Raw genomic sequence first — 19,189 nt, forward strand, 5'->3', positions numbered from 1 at the left:
CAACTTTCAATGACCCTGCTTTATCATCTCTCTTGGGGGTAGGCAAGCTTCTGTGAAGTCATAAAACCCATGTTTTTGGCTCTGTGGGCCATAAGAGCTCCACTGCGACTTTGCAACTGTAATGCAAACAACCAAGATGACACATACATGAAGGCAAGTGGCTGTGTTTCCATAAGACTAGTTACGAAAACAGGCGGTCAGCTAGATTTGTCCCGTGGGCATAGTTTGCCAACCCCCTGGTCTATATCACGAAAAGACACTATCAGCCAGGCGCAGTGGTTCACGCCTATAATCCCAGCACTTTGGGAGGCCAAGGCAGGCGGATCACCCGAGGTCAGGAGTTCGAGACCAGCCTGGCCAACATGGTGATACCCCATCTCTACTAAAAATACAAAAATTAGCCGGGCGTGGTGGCGGGCAGCTGTAGTCCCAGCTACTCGAGAGCCTGAGGCAGGAGAACTGCTTGAACCCGGGAGGCAGAGGTTGCAGTGGGCTGAGATTGTGCCATTGTACTCCAGCCTGGGTGACAACAGCAAAACTCCATCTCAAAAAAAAAAAAAAAAAAAAGACACTATCAGCAGCACCTGCCCTCAGTGCAACCTGGGCAAACTCACAAAGCACAAATACAGTGAGCCGAGGTGGAAGCCAGTTTTGGTTCTGGGACTTTTCTCAGTAGGGACTGTGGGAGGACCCAGGTGGCCAGCCTTTGGTAAGAGAAAAATGTACAATTTGGGAAAACAAATAGTTGATTGAAAAGAAAAAGAAGTGCACACTCATGCATAGGGAATCATCCAGCATCCTGTCTGTTGCCACGTAAGGACTAGCAGAGAGGCTTGTGTATGCCTGGCAGTTTTTTTTTTTTTTTTTTTTTAAAAGAGACAGGGTCTCCTTCTGTCTCAAAGGCTGGAGTGCAGTGGAGTGATCACTGTTCACTGCAGCCTTGAAACTCCTGGTCTCAAATGATCTGTCTGCCCCAGCCTGCCAAGTAGCTGGGACTACAGGCAAGTGCCACCATGCCCAGTTAATTTTTTATTTTTGTGGAGACGGGGTCTCACTATGTTGCCCAGGCCGGTCTGAGTTTAATCCTCCCACCTCAGCCTCCCAAAGTGCTAGGATTATAGGCATGAGCTACTGCACCTGGCTGGCAGTTTTATATACAGTCGCCCCTCGGTATCATAAGGGATTGATTACAGAATATCCCTCGAATACCAGTATACATCAAGTCCCTTACATAAAATGATGTAATATTTGCATAAAACCTACACGTATCCTCCCATATACTTTAAATCAGTGCTAGATCAATTATACTACCTAATACAATGTAAATGCTATGTAGGTAGTTGTTACACTGTATTGTTTAGAGAACAATCACAGGACGAAAAAAGCCCTGTTCATGTTCAGTACAGATGCAACCACCCATTTTTTCCCGAATATTTTTGATCCACTGTCGGCTGAATCCCCGCATGCAGAACCCATGAAGACGGAGAGCCAACAATATATTTTGACCCTCATGACAGGCTTGGAGGGTAGGCACTATTATTATTAGCCATGTTTTACAGAAGGGGAAACTGAGGCTTAGAGAGGTGAAGTGCTTTGTTGGAGACCACACAGATGATAAGTGGCTGAGTTTGATCTGGAACTCAGGTCTATCTGATGCCAGAACCCAAGCTCTTAACTACCTCTTCCAAATCTCGACCCCACCCCATACACAGATGGGGAAGCTATGTGCCCCAGGTCAGACAGCTGCTCAGAGTAGTGCCTGGCTCAGACTCCTGGACCATCTCCCAGTCTTGCCCCTGACAGCTGGCACAGCCCCTGCTCAGGACTTCCTGCCCAGAAACACAGAGGGCCCCTGCCTGGTAAACAAGGCAAACAGGAAAGGACCAGCGTGATCTTGTAGGGACCGGTGCTTCCTGAGCCCTCACTCCCACCCACCATGGGATCCCGTCTCTACTCCTCTGTCCAGAAGCTGTCAGAGGTGGGGGACTGAGCACAGGGGCAGGAATCCTCCACACCTGGCTGATTCCTAGCAATGCAGCCCTGGGTTGGGGGTCAGTGGGGAGGTGTTATCTAACTACTTTGTGCCTCACTTTCCTCATCTGTGAAATGGGGAGGCCATTAGCACTTGTGAAGACTAAATAAATAAACTTGCAGTGGCTCATGCCTGTAATCCCAGCACTTTGGGAGGCCAAGGCGGGCGGATCACCGGGAGTCAGGAGTTCAAGACCAACATGGCCAACATGGTGAAACCCCATCTCTGCTAAAAATACAGAAATTAGCCAGGCGTGGTGGTGAATGCCTGTAATCCCAGCTACTTGGGAGGCTGAAGCACAAGAATTGCTTGAACCCAGGAGGAGGAGGTTGCAGTGAGCCAAGATGGCGCCACCGCACTCCAGCCTGGGTGACACAGCAAGACTCTGTCTCAAAATAAATAAACTCACATAAAGCACTCAGAACAGAGCTTTGTTACTACCTGACTGTTATTCCTTCCCTTTAGAGTGGTGGTTAAACTTTGGTGTGCTTCTGAATAGCCCAAAACTTTAAAAGGCAGATTTCCTGGGGCCTGCCCTCAAATATTCTGATTTGGAAGAGGCAAGGTGGAGCTGAGGGAATTTGCATTTTAACAAGCGCTGCCCCCCCCCTTACCCCCTCTCTGTGAAATACCGCTTAGGGCACTGAACTCAGCGTTCTAGTAGGCTGGTGCAAAAGTAATGCAGTTTTTGCCACTGAAAGTAATATCAAAGACCGCAATTACTTTTGCACCAGCTAACTATTCACTGGCTGCCCACCTGGGCCAGGCTCAGGAATGCAATCATCGTGGAATGCAGGGGTCAGGAGTGTAGACCTAAAGTTGGACAGACCCAGGGTGCGATCTTGGTGTGGCCACTCACCAGTGGCCTTGAGCCAGTGACTTCTTGTCTCTGAGCCTCACTCACCTGTTATAACGTTTAACGTTTCCAAAATAAGTCTGAAAACGGCACCTACCTTGTGGAGCTGTTGTGAAGCTGGCAAAGAGTGTGAGCTCAGAGGCATCAGCTACAATTCTGTACCATTATTTATTAGGACGGACACAGTCCTGCCCATAATGAGTGTCACGGCCATTGAGCTGGCAGACAAGCAACCCAGTGGGATGGATGCCCAGACAGATTGGGGTGTGCAGGAGGTGGTGGGAACAAGTTCAGGGCACGCTGGAGCACCCGGTGTCACGTCCTGCCCAGAAGACCTAATAACACCCAACAGACAGGCACCACCACAAAGTGGCATCGACTCCCACTGCAGGCCTCCCATGGCAACCCTGTGGGGTAGACAGCCCCTCTCTGGCTGGATCATGAATAAGGAATCCAGAGGCGGAATGGGCTGCTCACACTCTGCTCACACTCACACAGCAGGTGCAGGGCAGCATGAGGACTCAAACCCAGGTCTAATGGGTTCTTCCACCATTTTGTGCCATGGATCTCTTCAACCATCTGGTGAAATCTATGGACCCCTTCCCAGAATAATGCTTTTAAATGGAATACAATAAACTATAGAGAATGAAAAGGAAACCAACATAGTAAACTTTGGCTAAGAATGTGATTACAAAAATTGCTGTGAAATATTATCTGTAACCTATCTGCTCCTTTATTAAAGCAATCAATAACAAGATCTAGTAGCAGACAGAATAATCACTGTCATCTGCAAGCAGACACATCTGTGGCACCTAAAATGTGATATAAAAATATGGGCCAGGCGCAGTGGCTCATGTCTGTAATCCCAGCACCTTGGGAGGCCGAGGTGGGCGGATCACCTGAGGTCAGGAGTTCAAGACCAGCCTGGCCAACATGGTGAAACCCCGTCTCTACTAAAATACAAAAAAATTAGCCGGGCGCGGTGGCAGGCACCTGTAATCCCAGCTACTTGGGAGGCTGAAGCAGGAGAATCACTTGAATCCAGGAGGCAGAGGTTGCAGTGAGCCGAGATCACGTCATTGCACCCTAGCCTGGGCGACAAGAGCGAAACTCCATCTCAAAAAAAAAGTGTGGTTTCTATTGGTGATGCGAGTGCTGCCACTACTACTATGATTAATCACCTATGTTGTCACCTGGAGGAAATGTTAAACTAGGGTCAATAAAGATGTAATTTCCCCCCATCCAAATTCCTAGGCCCCCGAATGCAGCCTGGAACCCCAATTAAGAATCACTGCCAGCATCTGGCTCCGTTATGGACACACAATCTATGGCTGTTAGGGCCAGGGAGCCATGGTCCTGCCTCAGGAGTCTAGATTCACCTTCCCTCCCATTCCTGCCCGTTTCCTCGCCCCACCATCAAACACAAGAGCAGTAGGGATTTGCACCAGAAACACTTGATGGCATATTGCGGAGCATGGTTTGCATGTTCTGATTTTATTTTAAGAAGTAAAAGTGGCCAGGAGCGGCGGCTCATGCCTATGATCCCAGCTGCTCACAAAGCTGAGGCAGGAAGACAGCTTGAGCCCAGGAATTTGAGACCCAGCCTGCGGCTATCAACATAGCAAGCCCCAAATATAAGTAGGTAGGAGATGGCAACTGTTATAAAAGAACCATGGCTCCTCTCCACGCTGGCATCACACACTGGCATGTGACCTTGGCTACTAAGTTAGCAGTGTGAAGGCCAACAGGGACCAAAGTGGGGGTGACCCTGGCACAGGCACTGTACACATGGCCCTGAGGGAAAGCAAACATCCGCAGTGGATGAGGGGAGGCACAGGCAGGTGGTCAGAGTCCCATGCTGCCAGCCAGACTGGGCGTGCACCTGCATCTACCCCAGACCCTTGGCAGCATCACCTCCACTCTCTGGGCCTGAGTTTCCTCATCTGTAAAATGGGCCCAATAATTCTTACTAGCGATGCTGCTGTGAGGATTAAGTGAGATAGGGGCTTAATAAGGGAAAGACCAGAGGGGTGTGGCTAATGCCTTGCAGCTCTTCAATAACTGTGAGTCCCATCTGAATCTACCGATGAGAAATCAGCAGTGGTGAGCAGGAAGAGTGGGGAAAGGAGATTGGCAAGCTCTAGACCGTGCCAGGCTTTGAATGCCAGGTAAGGAGCTTGGAGTTATCCCGGGGACGGTGGGAAATTGTGAGCATTGGTCTGGTTGTGACCTGAGAGGGGACACAGGCTCTCTCTGGTGTAGGATGCCTGAAAAGTCAAGGGCTGGAGGCCAAATGATAGCTGCTGGGGGACCCAGGGAGCCACCTCAAAGAAGAGAGATGGGGTCAGACGTCGTGGCCCATGTCTGTAATCTCAGCACTTCGGGAGGCCAAGGAGGGAGGACTGCTTGAGCTCTGGAGTTCAAGACCAGCCTGGGCAATGTAGTAAGGCTCCATCTCTACAAAAAAATTAAAAATTAGCCGGGTGTGGTGGCATGCTCCTGTAGTCCCAACTACTTGGGAGGCTGAGGCCAGAGGATCACTTGGGCCCAGGAGGTCAAGACTGCAGTGAGCTGTGATCACACCACTGTACTCCGGCCTGGTTGACAGAGGGAGACTCCGTCTCAAAAATATATATATATTTTATATAAATTTTATATATATATTAGATATAAAATTATTATATAAAAATATATATAATACACACACACACACACACACACACATGCACACACACACACACATATATATGTCGCCCAGGCTGGAGTGCAATGGAGCAATCACAGCTCACTGCAACCACCACCTCCCAGGTTCAAGTGATTCTCCTGCCTCAGCCTCCTGAGTAGCTGGGATTACAGGCACTGGGCCACAACACTGGCTAATTTTTTGTATTTTTAGTAGAGACAGGGTTTCATCATGCTGACCAGGCTGGTCTCCAACTCCTGACCTTAAGTGATCTGCCTGCCTTGGCCTCCCAAAGTGCTGCGACTACAGGCATGAGCCACTGTGCTTGGCCTCAAACAAAACAAAACAAAAAGATTAAAAAGGAGGGAGATGGGAGGAGAGAAGGGAGAAAGCAGCAAAGGAGACAATGTGGGCAGGAGGAGGATGTGATGTGGAGAGAGCCCCCTACTGTGGTCCTCACACATGACTCACTGGCTGGACAGACAAATCATAGCTTCTCTTGGGGTGGGCTTGCTGGTCTCACCCGTCAGATGGAGAGACAGAGAGAAGGAAGGGACAGAGTGGTGGGGGAGACCCTGGCCACCCTAGGGAGAGCAAAAGGCTTGCCTGGCAGGGCAGGAACAAGGTGAGGCAAGCAGGGCATTGTCCTTGAGCACAAAAACTCAAGGGGGTGCCAAAAAACTCAGTAACCAAGATCAATAATGTTTCAACGCAATCTTTTTTAGATCAGTGGAAAAAAATCCATGACAAACAAAAAATATAAAGTGTTTAAATAAATAGGACAAGTGATGTTGTGCTGTGCTAAGCCACACTGGAGCCAAGGCAGAAAGAAAAAAATCAGTAATACTGATCCTGACATTATTTACAGTTTTTATATGTTGTTTTTCATGGATATTTTTGCATTTAGATTGTTTCATAACAGCTTTACTGAGGGACAATGAACATATCATACAACTCACCTATTTAAAGTGTACAGTTCATGGGCCCGGCGCAGTGGCCCACGCCTGTAATCCCAACACTATGGGAGGCCAAGGCAGGCGATCACCTGAGGTCAGGAGTTCGTGACCAGCCTGGCCAACATGGTGAAACCCTGTCTCTACTACAAATACAAAAATTAGCAAGGTGCAGTGGCAGATGCCTGTAATCCCAGCTGCTCAGGAGGCTGAGGCAGGAGAATCGCTTGAACTTGGGAGGCAGAGGCTGCAGTGAGCCAAAATCGCGCCACTGCGCTCCAGCCTGGACAACAGAGCGAATCTCCATCTCAAAAAAATTAAAAAATAAAGTGTACAGTTCAATGGTCTTTAGTATAATCACAGGGTTTAATATATTCACAGGTTTCTAGTATATTCAGAGTAGTACACTCACAGAGTTTTCGTATAGTCATAGTCAATTTTGCAACATTTTCATCACCCAAAGAAAAACCTCGTACCCTTACGTATCAAACTGTAACCCCCTTCTCCTCCCAGCCCCAGGAGACCACTACTCTACTTTCCGTCTCTATGAGTTCGCCTATTCTGAACATTTCATAAAAATGGAATCACACAAAGCATGTTCTTTAATGACCAGCTTTTTCCACTTAGCACACTCTGTTCAAGATTCATCCGTTAGTTTTGATTTTTCAAATTTTGCATTAAAATATTATCTTGATCACTTGATCATCCCCTGCTGCCTAGGGCTCTCCCAGGTCAAACCCTGGTTTCTGCAAACCCCCACTTAACAGCAGGGTTCTATTCACACCTTCACACAGGAGCCAGGGAGCTTGGGGCTGCCAGAAACCTCCTAGCCTGGACAGCAGGGCCTTCTAGGAGCCTCTGAGGAAATCCACACGGTGTGACAGACCGGGTATAGGAGCATATCATATCAATGTATATGTATCATATACATATCAATGCTGTAATACGATCTAAAATAAGAGAAGATGATTTCTAGATTTGATGCATAACTTTGGGTCCTTGAGCTCGGGAATGCAGAGCCAGCAGTGGCCTCGGAGAAAGCCTGGGCGAGCTCAGAAAGGAGAGTGTGGCCAAGGTCACACAGCAAGTTAACGGCACGGCCAGGCCTGAACACCTGGCTGGGTTCTTCCCATGCACCCAGAGGCCTTCTCTGCTGGCATCATGCCGGCTTGCTCTCCTAACAAGATATGGTAGGATGGCCTCCTGGTTAAAGTGTGGCTCCGGAGTCAGGCTACAGATGCTGGCTACAGAGCTACATGACTTTGGGCAAGACACTTAACCTCTGTGGTCATCAGGTTCCTCATTTGTAAAATGAGAATCATATTGCAGCAGTGCCATATGACTTTTGTAAGGATTAAATAAGATATTGCGCATTGCAGTACACTGAGCTCCACGGAGACAGCGCCGGGGCAAGTGAGAGCCGGATGGGCACTGGGCGACTGTGCCTCGCTGAGGAAAAATAACTAAACATGGGCAAAGGAGATCCTAAGAAGCTGAGAGGCAAAATGTCATCACATGCATTTTTTGGGCAAACTTGTCGGGAGGCGCATAAGAAGAAGCACCCAGATGCTTCAGTCAACTTCTCAGAGTTTTCTAAGAAGTGCTCAGAGAGGTGGAAGACCATGTCTGCTAAAGAGGAAGGAAAATTTGAAGATATGGCATAGGCGGACAAGGCCCGTTATGAAAGAGAAATGAAAACCTATATCCCTCCCAAAGGGGAGACAAAAAAGTTCAAGGATCCGAATGCACCCAAGAGGCCTCCTTTGGCCTTCTTCCTGTTCTGCTCTGCGTATCGCCCAAAAATCAAATGAGAACATCCTGGCCCGTCCATTGGTGATGTTGCGAAGAAACTGGGAGAGATGTGGAATAACACTGCTGCAGATGACAAGCAGCCTGGTGAAAAGAAGGCTGCGAAGCTGAAGGAAAAATACGAAAAGGATATTGCTGCATATCGAGCTAAAGGAAAGCCTGATGCAGCAAAAAAAGGGAGTTGTCAAGGCTGAAAAAAGCAAGAAAAAGAAGGAAGAGGAGGAAGATGAGGAAGACGAAGAGGATGAGGAGGAGGAAGATGAAGAAGATGAAGATGATGATGATGAATAAGTTGGTTCTAGCGCAGTTTCTTTTTCTTCTCTATAAAGCATTTAACCCCCCTGTACACAACTCACTCCTTTTAAAGAAAAAAATTGAAATGTAAGGCTGTGTAAGATTTGTTTTTAAACTGTACAGTGTCTTTTTTTGTATAGTTAACACACTACCGAATGTGTCTTTAGATAGCCCTGTCCTGATGGTATTTTCAATAGCCACTAACCTTGCCTGGTACAGTATGGGGGCTGTAAATTGGCATGGAAATTTAAAGCGGGTTCTTGTTGGTGCACAGCACAAATTAGTTATATATGGGGATGGTAGTTTTTTCATCTTCAGTTGTCTCTGATGCAGCTTATACGAAATAATTATTCTGTTAACTGAATACCACTCTGTAATTGCAAAAAGAAAAAGTTGCAGCTGTTTTGTTGACATTCTGAATGCTTCTAAGTAAATACAATTTTTTTATCAGAAAAAAAAAGATATTGCATGTGAAGCACTTAGTTCCACGCCTAGCAAACAGCAGGCGCTCTAGGTCTTATCATCATTATTACTATTATTAGTATCTGCAATCTAGCATCTCACGGAGAGTCCTTTGTAGGACATGGAATGCTATCCCAGCAGGCACAGGAAGGAAAATTTAGGCTTAGGTACTAGGGAGCCATGGCAGATGTTTGAGCAGTGGGTGAGCAGCATGACTTTGAAGCTGCATAGGGCTGGCCGCCAGTCCAGTACCCACCTACAGGGAACATCTTTGCCAAGGTCCTTCCTCGCAGGCTCCAAATCCCTGGCAGTCCTCCCAGTGCTGCTGGGCAAAGCCAGAGCACAACTCCCACAGGCTACACCCCCTGACATTTCCAGCCTTGTTTGCTTCCTGGGTGCCAGCCGGGCTGGTGAACACCAAGCAGTCAATAAGCTGGGGGACTTGAAGCAGCCCACACAGCCTCAATCCACAGATACAAAGACCAGGAGGCCCAGAGGCCCGGCGGGGGCCGCAGGGTGGCAGAGGAGAAACTGTCCTTACTTTGGAGTCATGAAGGCAAGCCTAGCTCCTCCTTTGCTGTGTGACCTTGGGAGAGTCCCTTTCCCTCTCTGAACTCCAGTCTGCCCATATGCGAGAAGGTCTTATCTGCTTCTGTATGCTTAGGGGCTGCTGGAGAGATGCAACACAATAAAACAACAATGGTGTCCTTTGGCAGCACCCCCACCATGAGCCAGACACTGTGCTGAACGTTCCAGGTGTGTAACTTCACTAAACCCTCACAGCTCTACAAGCCAGTCCATGTGCCATTTCTACTTTTAAGATGCACCTAATTGCTCAACTCATTGGTACAACCTCTATATTACAAACTGGAGGGAGAAGGCATAAGTCTCTTTGGAGTAAAAGATCCAATCCTATGTTCTTCCCCCTTTTCTAAGAGGTAACTGCTGTTGATTAGTTTGGAGGGGAGCCATCTACACTTGCTTTTTCTTTTCTTTTCTTTTTTTTTTTTTTTTTTTTGAGACTGACTCTCACTATGTCACCCAGGCTGGAGTGCAATGGAGCAATCTCAGCTCACTGCAACCTCCGCCTCCCAGGTTCAAGCGATTCTCCTGCCTCAGTTTCCTAAGTAGCTGGGATTACAGACATGTGCCATCATGTCCAGCTAATTTTCTACTTTTAGTACAGACAAGGTTTCACCATGTTGGTCAGGCTGGTCTCAAACTCTCGACCTCAAGTGATCTGCCTGCCTCGGCCTCCCAAAGTGCTGGGACCAGGGGCGATTTTGCCATTCAGGGAACCATCGGTAATGTCCAGAGATAGTTTTGGTGTTACAATTAGGGATCATCTCATGGGTAGAGCCCACAGATGCTGCTAAACATCTTACAACGCCCAGGTAATCCCCAGCACAAAGAATCATCCAGTCCCAAATGTCACTAGTGCCAAGGTTAAGAAGTCCTGGATTCTACACAGCCTCCTGAAACTGACTGGGTTCACTGAACATGAGGTCTTTCCGTGTCAGCATGTTTGTTCTATCATCCAGTAAACATTGCTTGAGCACCTACTGTGTGCCAAGCCTTGTTCCAGCACCGGGGCCAAATCAGTAAACAAGACAAAGCCCCAGCCTCCAGAGGGCACTGATATCCTTCCATAAGAAAAGACACATCAACATGCAACACCTTGATGGACCTCCTTCCCTCCCTCTTCTTCTTTTTTTTTTTTTTTAAGACAGAGTCTCACTCCAGCCCAGGCTGGAGTGCAGTGGCGTGATCTCAGCTCACTGCAAGCTCCATCTCCCGGGTTCACGCCATTCTCCTGCCTCAGCCTCCCAAGTAGCTGGGACTACAGGCGCTCGCCTCCACGCCCGGCTAATTTTTTTGTATTTTTAGTAGAGACGGGGTTTCACCGTGTTAGCCAGGATGGTCTCAATCGCCTGACCTTGTGATCCACCTGCCTCGGCCTCCTAAAATGCTGGGATTACAGGCGTGAGCCACCACGCCCGGCCCTCCCTCCCTCTTCTTAATTGTTCCAGAGCATCCCAGCAGGAACAACACACCATTCAGTTAGCCAAGGCCTTCTGACAGACATGTAAGCTGCTTTCATCTTCTTGCAATGACATACCATCACAAAGGACCACGCCTCCTTGTGCCCATGCATGAAAGGTGCCCTAGGGCCTTACTAGAGTCTTGCAAGCAGTAAGGCCACCTGGGAGGCTGCTAGTCCCATACCTTAGAAGGTACTTAACCGGTTTTTAAACCAGACCCCAGGCGTTTCCATGCATAATACGATTTGAGAAGCACAGCTCTAGGTAGCTACCTGTTGGGGGTTGGCGGGCTCAGGGGAGACTCTCCCTTTATATTTCAGCAGATACTGCAAGTGCTCTCCCAAAGACCCTCCTGCCAGCAGTCTGCATGTTCCCCTTCTACACCAACTTTGTGTTGCCGGAGGTTGCCGTTTTTGCCAAGCTGACGATTCCTCCCATTTTCCAACTATGGAGACTGAGGCTGAACGAGGTGTCTAGACAACCAGCGCCAGGGGCCAATGACCTCTAAGGCCTCTCCCAGTTCTGACTTTTAGGATCTGGCCACAGCCTAGGTGCCTTCATACCAGCTTCCTGATCAACCACTCTCACTCTCAGTAGCTGCTTGGAGCAGGAAGGAGGAAAGGTTACAGCTCACCCAGCAAAGGAAGCAGAGTTCCTGAGGGAGGGAGCAGGCTTAGTGGGCTGGACATCTGTGAGCGCCACTGGCAAGGCTGCTCCTATGCCCCTTCATGTCCAGTCATGCAGGACGGAGGACCAGGCTGGGGACAGCGCAAGCCTTGCCCCGTCATGAATAACAGGTAACGCCGGAGGGCCGAGCAGAGGAGGGAAAGTGCTCCAGGGCCAAGAAGCCAGATGAGACCCCAACTTTGCTCTCACCAGTTGCACATCTTAGCCTCAGTTTCCTCCCCATAAAAATGGGCTCCTACCACTCACTGCAGAAGGCTGCAGTGAACACTTATGCACAGATCAGTCAACAAACAGCAGCTACCACCTGAAGCCTTGCCTTGGGCCGGTGATCTGTTACTTTTATTCAACTTACTTTTATTAACAGCAGCCGACTGGCACTGTTATTCTCCCCATTTGACAAATGGGGAAATTGAGGCCCAGAGAGGTGCAGTGCTCTGCCCTTGATGGAACACTGAGTTATAGCCATGGGAGGGGTATCCTTGGACCTGCAAAGTCAGCATTACTCATCTGAATTCTGCCTCTGTGGAGCTGTGTGGCCCTGGGCAAGCCGCTTCACCTCTCTGAGCCTCCACTTTCTCAGCAGTGAAATGAAGACATAACACACAGAGTGGAGAGGGGAAGCCATCTGCAAACAGAGAATACTGTCTGCAGATCCCCCACTGAGACTTCATAATGCCACCTCCAAAACACCCAGCCCAGGAAGACCTGTCACCTGTGGGCATCTCTGATCTTTCCTGAGCTGTAGCTGCAACGTGGGCCAGGCCATGCAAAGCTGGCAGCCCCCAGAGAGGGAAAGCCACTTGCTCTAGGTGACACAGCTGGTAAGTAGTAGAGAGCAGAGCCAAGCAGCAAGAGATGAGGTTTCAAACCTGAGAGCGGTACAGGCAGCAGCCAGGGTGGAGGCGAGGGTCAGGCTCGAGCTGGCAGGTGTCTGGAGTGGGGACCACCAGGAGCTGGCAGACCCTTGGTGGCCAAGGTCTCTCTCCTGCTGGCTTTTAGCTGGGAGGCTCCTTTGAAGGATCAGTCAGCCTTGCGATGGGCCTGCCTCTCCTAAAGGCTCCTCCCTCTTCTGGATCCAGTCTTGTTGCTCACCTGTGGACTGGCAGCGGGCACCTCCTCTCTGGGGAATCAGGGCTTCTCTTGGCGGCTGTGGCTCAGGTCTCCTAGGCCATGCAGTCTCCCTGTGGCCAGACTTGCCCTGGTCTCTGGAATCCCCTCTTGTCATTTTGGCCAGAGGATGTCAGCCCCTGCCTAAAACCTTCCACAGAATTCTAGCTCCTTCCTGTAGTTTGTAACAGCGCCACCCAATAGAAATGCAGTGTGAGACACACCTCAAATTCTCAGTTTTCCAGTAGCTATGTTACAGAAGTAAATTTAATAACATTTTATTTAACTCAATATATATAAAATATTACCATCAATCAATATAAACATTACTGAGATAGTTTATAGTCTTTTTTTTTTAATTACTTAGTCCTTGAAACCCAGGGTAAAACTACTTTCAGCACATCTCAATTTGGATGCTAAATTCTCAGTAGAAATAGCTAATCTGTACAGAGATTTCATAAAATTGATAGTTGAACAAAGTACATCCACACACCCAAACTGTTGCACACACACTTAAAAGTTTTCCAAGAATGGGAATGAGTATCTGTTCTGAAATTAAAATAGATAAAGACTTGAAATTCAGTTCCTCAGCCACAGCAGCCACATTTTGAGGGCTCTGCAGCCACATGTGGTTTGTGGTTGACGTGGTGGGCATGAAGGTTAATAAACTCCTGGCTAGGCGCGGTGGCTCCTGCCTGTAATCCCAGCATGTCGGGAGGCTGAGGCAGGCAGATTACCTGAGGTCAGGAGTTAGAGACCAGCCTGGACAACCCTGTCTCTATTAAAAATACAAAAATTAGGCTGGGCGTGGTGGCTCACGCCTGTAATCCCAGCACTTTGCGGGGCCGAGGAAGGCGGATCACAAGGTCAAGAGATCGAGACCATCCTGGCCAACATAGTGAAACCCCGTCTCTATTAAAAATACAAAAATCAGCCAGGCGTAGCAACACGCACCTGTAGTCCCAGCTACTCGGGAGGCTGAGGCAGGAGAATCACTTGAACCTGGGAGGCAGAGGTTGCAGTAAGCTGAGATCACGCCACTGAACTCCAACTTGGTGACAGAGCAAGACTCCGTCTCAAAAAAAAAAGAAAAAGAAAAAGAAAAAGAAAAAAAAATACAAAAATCAGCTGGGCATGGTAGCAGGTGCCTGTAATCCCAGCTGCTGGGGAGGCTGAGGCAGAAGAATCACTTGAACCCAGGAGGCGGAGTTTGCAGTGAGCCGAGATTGAGCCACTGCACTCCAGCCTAGATGACAGAGTAAGACTCTGTCTCAAAGTCAGTAAACAAACAAACAAACAAACAAACTCCTTAAGGCCAGGACAACACTCCCAATCCCTCTGCTTTCCTCTCTTCCCCCGCTCATATCGTATTGTAATGGTCCATCTTGGAGTTTCTCAGTCTCTGCACTATAGACATTTGGACCAGATCATTCTTTGTGGTAGTATGGGGTGGGGCTGTCCCGTACATTGTAGGATGTTTAGCAGCATCCCCGGCCTCTACCAAGAAGATGCCAGTAGCATCCCCTCCCTGAGTCCTGACAACCAAAAATGTCCCCAGGCATTGCTGACTGCCCCCTGGGGGTGCAGTCATCCCCATCAAGAACACTGGTCTATTGCGGGGTGAGAGGGGGTGAGACTAAGCCGATTCTTTCCATCTCCCAGGTACCTGTCCAGTGCCTGATGCACAAAGGTGCCCAAGCCTGTACCTGAACAGAAGAGGCTTACTCCACCCTGAGACTCACCTCTTCCAGGAAGCTTTCCACAATGCCTTAGCCCAGTTAGTGTTTCTGCTGGGATCCCACAGCCCCCTGCGCTCACCGCTGGTGCAGTCCCCTCCAAGGGTAGGAAATGGGCCTTGCTCACTGTGTATTTTCAAGGCCTAGCCTGGAAGTTGGTATACAGACCTGAGAAACAGGGATGACTTAGGTTGAAAGCCATGCAAGGCCAGTTTTGCCCATTTTAATTCAGGGCTTCCTCATCCCAGCAAAGGTGCTAATATCAGTCACAGTTCCATCTATACACCAGGCAATGAGCTAATATCCACAGGATTTAGAGAGGGAAACTGAGGCTCACGCACATGAAGCTTGTCCTGGATTCCAATGACCTTGAGGCTTAAAATTCCCGGTTCCTCCTCTTATGGATCAAATGAAGTCATGCATGAAAAAAGATATTTGTAATACATATCAAACAAATATTTATACTGAGAACATATAAAGAGTTCTGTGAAATCAATTTAAAAAAGGACAGGCAACACAACAGAAAAATGGGAACGTCTGAAGACATACTTCATAAAAGAGGTTATCTAAGTGGTCAATAAGCATATGAAAGGTGCTCAAACTCATATCCATCGGGGAAACAAATGCAAATTTAAAGTACATTGTGGGATCATTACATAACTAAATAACTAAAAAAAGAAAAGGATACCAATTGTTGGCAAGGATGTAATGCAACCAGAACTTTCATACTCTGCTGGCAGGAGGGAAACCTGGTACAATCCCTTTGGAAAACTCTGGCTTAATTGAGACAAAGCCTGAATGTGCACCTTCTCTACAACCCAGCATTTCTACTGCTGATTATACATCCATGAGAAATGCATTCAACTGTTCACCGAAGGGCACATATCAAAATGTTCCCGGTGGCATGATCGTAATTGCCCCCAACTGGACACTATCCAAATGCCCATTGGCAACAGAATGGATAAACAAGTAAATACAAATAAACAGATATATACTAAACAGCCAGGAGAAAGAACAAGCCAGAACCTTACGCAATAACAACACCTGTGATGAGCGAAACAAGTCGGCACAAGAGAGACCGTAACGCGTGGTTCTGTCAGAGGCACTGGAACGACAGCAACTCCATCTCTCCAATGCGGGCTGGGTAAATGAGGCTGAGACCTGCTGGGCTGCATTCCCAAGAGGTCAGGCATTCTTTGTCACAGAGACAGGAAGTCAGCAGGACTGGTTTCACAAGATACAGGTCGTAAAGACCCCATTAATAAAACATGATGCAATAAAGAAGCCAGACAAAACCGCCAAAACCAAGATGGCAACAAAAGTAACCTCTGGTCATCCTCACTGCTCATTATAGGCCAATTATAATGCATGAGCGTGCTAAAAGACACTCCCACCACCAGCGCCATGACGTTTACAAATGCCATAGCAATGCCAGAAGTTACCCTATATGGTCTAAAAAGGTGAGGAACCCTCAGTTCTGGGAACTGCCCACACCTTTCCCCTTATTTAGCATATGATCAAGAACTAACCATAAATATAGCCAACCAGCAGTCCTCTGGGAGGCTCTGTCTATGCAGTAGCCATTCTATTGTTTGTTTACTTCCTTAGTAAACTTGCTTTCACTTTATTAACTCACCCTGAATTCTTTTTTTTTTTTTTTTTTGAGACGGAGTCTCACTCTGTCTCCCAGGCTGGAGTGCAGTGGCCCGATCTCGGCTCACTGCAAGCTCCGCCTCCTGGGTTCACGCCATTCTCCTGCCTCAGCCTCCTGAGTAGCTGGGACTACAGGCGCCCGCCACCATGCCCGGCTAATGTTTTGTATTTTCAGTAGAGACGGGCTTTCACCGTGTTAGCCAGGATGGTCTCGATCTCCTGACGTCGTGATCCGCCCGCCTCGGCCTCCCAAAGCGCTGGGATTACAGGTGTGAGCCACTGCGCCCAGCCTCACCCTGAATTCTTTCTTGCACAATGTCTAAGAACCCTCTCTTGGGGTCTGGATCGGGACCCCGTTCCAGTAACAGTTCCATGGATACAAAGTACAAAAACAGGTGAAATTCTAGGGGGAGATGTCAGGATGGTGGTTACCCCAGTGGGGCAAGGGGTAACTGCAGGGGGAGCAAGGTGTCCTGGGGCAGGGAGGGGTGCTATGTACGTTCAGCTATTGATCCAGGTGCTGGTCACACAGATAACATTCGTCTTTTGAAAATTCATTGAGCTGTATGCGTATGAAGTATGCGCTTTTCTGTATACATGTTAGACTTGAATAAAAATAGTCTTAAAGAATCACACTTTCAGCAAGCTTGGTGGCTCACACCAACACTTTGGGAGGCTGAGGCAAGAGGATCACTTCAAGGCCAAGAGCTGGAGGCTGCAGTGAGCCATGGTTACACCACTGCACTCCAGCCTGGGCAACAGAGAGACTTTGTCTCCTAAAAAAAAGAAAATTAATGGCCTGGCACGGTGGCTCATGCCTGTAATCCCAGCACTTTGGGAGGCTGAGGCAGGAGGATCACCTGAGGTCAGGAGTTCAAGACCAGCCTGGCCAACATGGTAAAACCCTGTTTCTACTAAAAAATACAAAAATTAGCCGGGCGTGGTTGCAGGCACCTGTAATCCCAGCTACTCGGGAGACTGAAGCAGGGAGAACTGCTTGAACCTGGGAGGTGGAGGTTGTAGTGGGCCGAGATCATGCCACTGCACTCCAGCCTGGGTGTCAGAGCGAGACTGTCAAAAAAAAAAAAAAAAAAAAGGGAAGAAAGAAAGAAAGGAAAGAAAGAGAGAAAAAAAATTAATTAATCACACTTTGTCAAATGCTGAGGAATGGTGTTGCTGGCTGGGGTATGCTACCCGCCCCACTCCACCCCACACACTTTTCCCGGCTGCTGCAGAGGAACACACAAGACTCTTTGCATTCATTCAATCAACACTTGCAGGACGGCGCTCTCCCAGGGCTAGTCGGTGCCGGGCGCCAGGAACTTCAAGGACAATTGAGCTTCAGCCTCTGATCATGCCACCCACACCCCGGCTCCTGGCACGGACACCTCCCAGACCCACACTCAATAAATGAGCAGCCAGGCCACAGTGGCTTTTGATCAGATGCCAAGGAGGTGACGTCTGCTTGTCTTCCTCTTTCTCTACAGCCCCATGAAAACGTTTACAGGGTTTTTCCTTATGCGGGGCCAAACCCAGCCATTCTGGCACAGGTATCAGGAGGTCACACTTGGCTACTGTGGCCCTCTCTCCTCCCTCCAGTCCAGGAGATACTAGCGCCCCTGGATGCTCCCCACAGGCTGACATCTCCTGAATTGTCATCTTGAGCCCAAATCTCTCTCCTCACTTGGACACAGTTGCCCACTCTCTTCCTCCCTGCACCTGGGTGTTGAGCCTGGTCCTTTCCCCAGCATACCCCACCTGCAGCTGGTAGCAACTCCATCCTTTCATGCTGGTGCCAAAAACCTTGAAGGCAGCTTTGATTCTTCTTTCTCACCCTAATCCAATCCAGCAGCAACTCCTGTTAACTTCACCTTTAAAACAGAGCCAGAATCCGCCATTTCTCACCACCCGCACTGCCAGACGTTTGTTTCAGGCGTTCACTTCTTACCACTCTGGTCCAAGCCACCTCATCATTAGCTTCCCTGATTCTGCCCTTGTCTCATCAGTTGATTTTCAGCAAGCAGCCACAGTGACCTTAGGAAAACGGAGGTCAGGCCATGGCCCTCCTCTGCTCCGCATGCTCCCATGGCTCCCACTTTACTCAGGAAAAACCAGTCCTCATTTGCCTTACAGGTTTGACCCCACCCCTTACCTTTTTGCCCCCAACCCCACTGGCCCCTGCCTCTTCTCCAGCCATGCTGGCCCCCTTGCTGTCACTCAAACACACAAGCACCCTCCCTCCTCTGGGCCAGTGCCCTGGCTGTGCCTGCTGCCCGGATGCCCTTTCCCCAAACATCCACTTGGCTCACTCTCTCACCCTCCTGTCCTCTCTCACATCTCACTTCTTCAAGGCCTCTTCTGATCAACCAGTTAATGCTGCAACCTGCCCCGCCAACACGGCACTCCAGAAGCCCTCACCGTGCGTGATTTTTTCTTTCCCCCAGCACTCACCGCCTTCTAACACATCATATGATTGACTTACATATTCTGCATTCATTGTCTGGGGGCCTTGAATGCTCTGTTTCCTGAGCACTGCAGCTCAGTAGGTGCTCAATTAATATTTACTAGATAGAGTTGTCACTCTGCACCCCTTCTCCTAAGGCCACAGAATCCTGACCGGCCCCTCTCAGCATAGCAACCGTGAAATGGCCAATTCTCAACTAGTCTGTCACTTGGATGCTTGACAGCATTTCAAACTCAACACAATCAACCTAAACTCCTAATGGGATCTCCTGAGCTTGGTTTCTCTTCCAGGCTTGCCTGTTGGAACAAGCCAGAAACCCAAGATCATGAACCTCTTCCTCCCCATGAACCCCTGATCCAATCACCACTGAGTCCTGTGCATTACACTCAACACCCCCAGGATCCAACTGTT

The 19,189-nt window shown here is 48.7% G+C and overlaps 1 protein-coding gene and 1 pseudogene across 2 annotated transcripts in view; one reads left to right on the top strand and one right to left on the bottom strand.

The window, feature by feature from the left end:
- The window catches only part of TPST2 (tyrosylprotein sulfotransferase 2), a 65,317-nt gene that overhangs the window by 27,355 nt on the left and 18,773 nt on the right, over positions 1-19,189 (bottom strand). The gene's annotated exons all lie outside the window — the stretch shown is intronic.
- Positions 7,947-8,747, top strand: LOC101141657 (high mobility group protein B1-like; annotated as a pseudogene).

This window comes from Gorilla gorilla, chromosome 23, assembly GCF_029281585.2.
Source record: "Gorilla gorilla gorilla isolate KB3781 chromosome 23, NHGRI_mGorGor1-v2.1_pri, whole genome shotgun sequence".
NCBI lineage: Eukaryota > Metazoa > Chordata > Mammalia > Primates > Hominidae > Gorilla > Gorilla gorilla.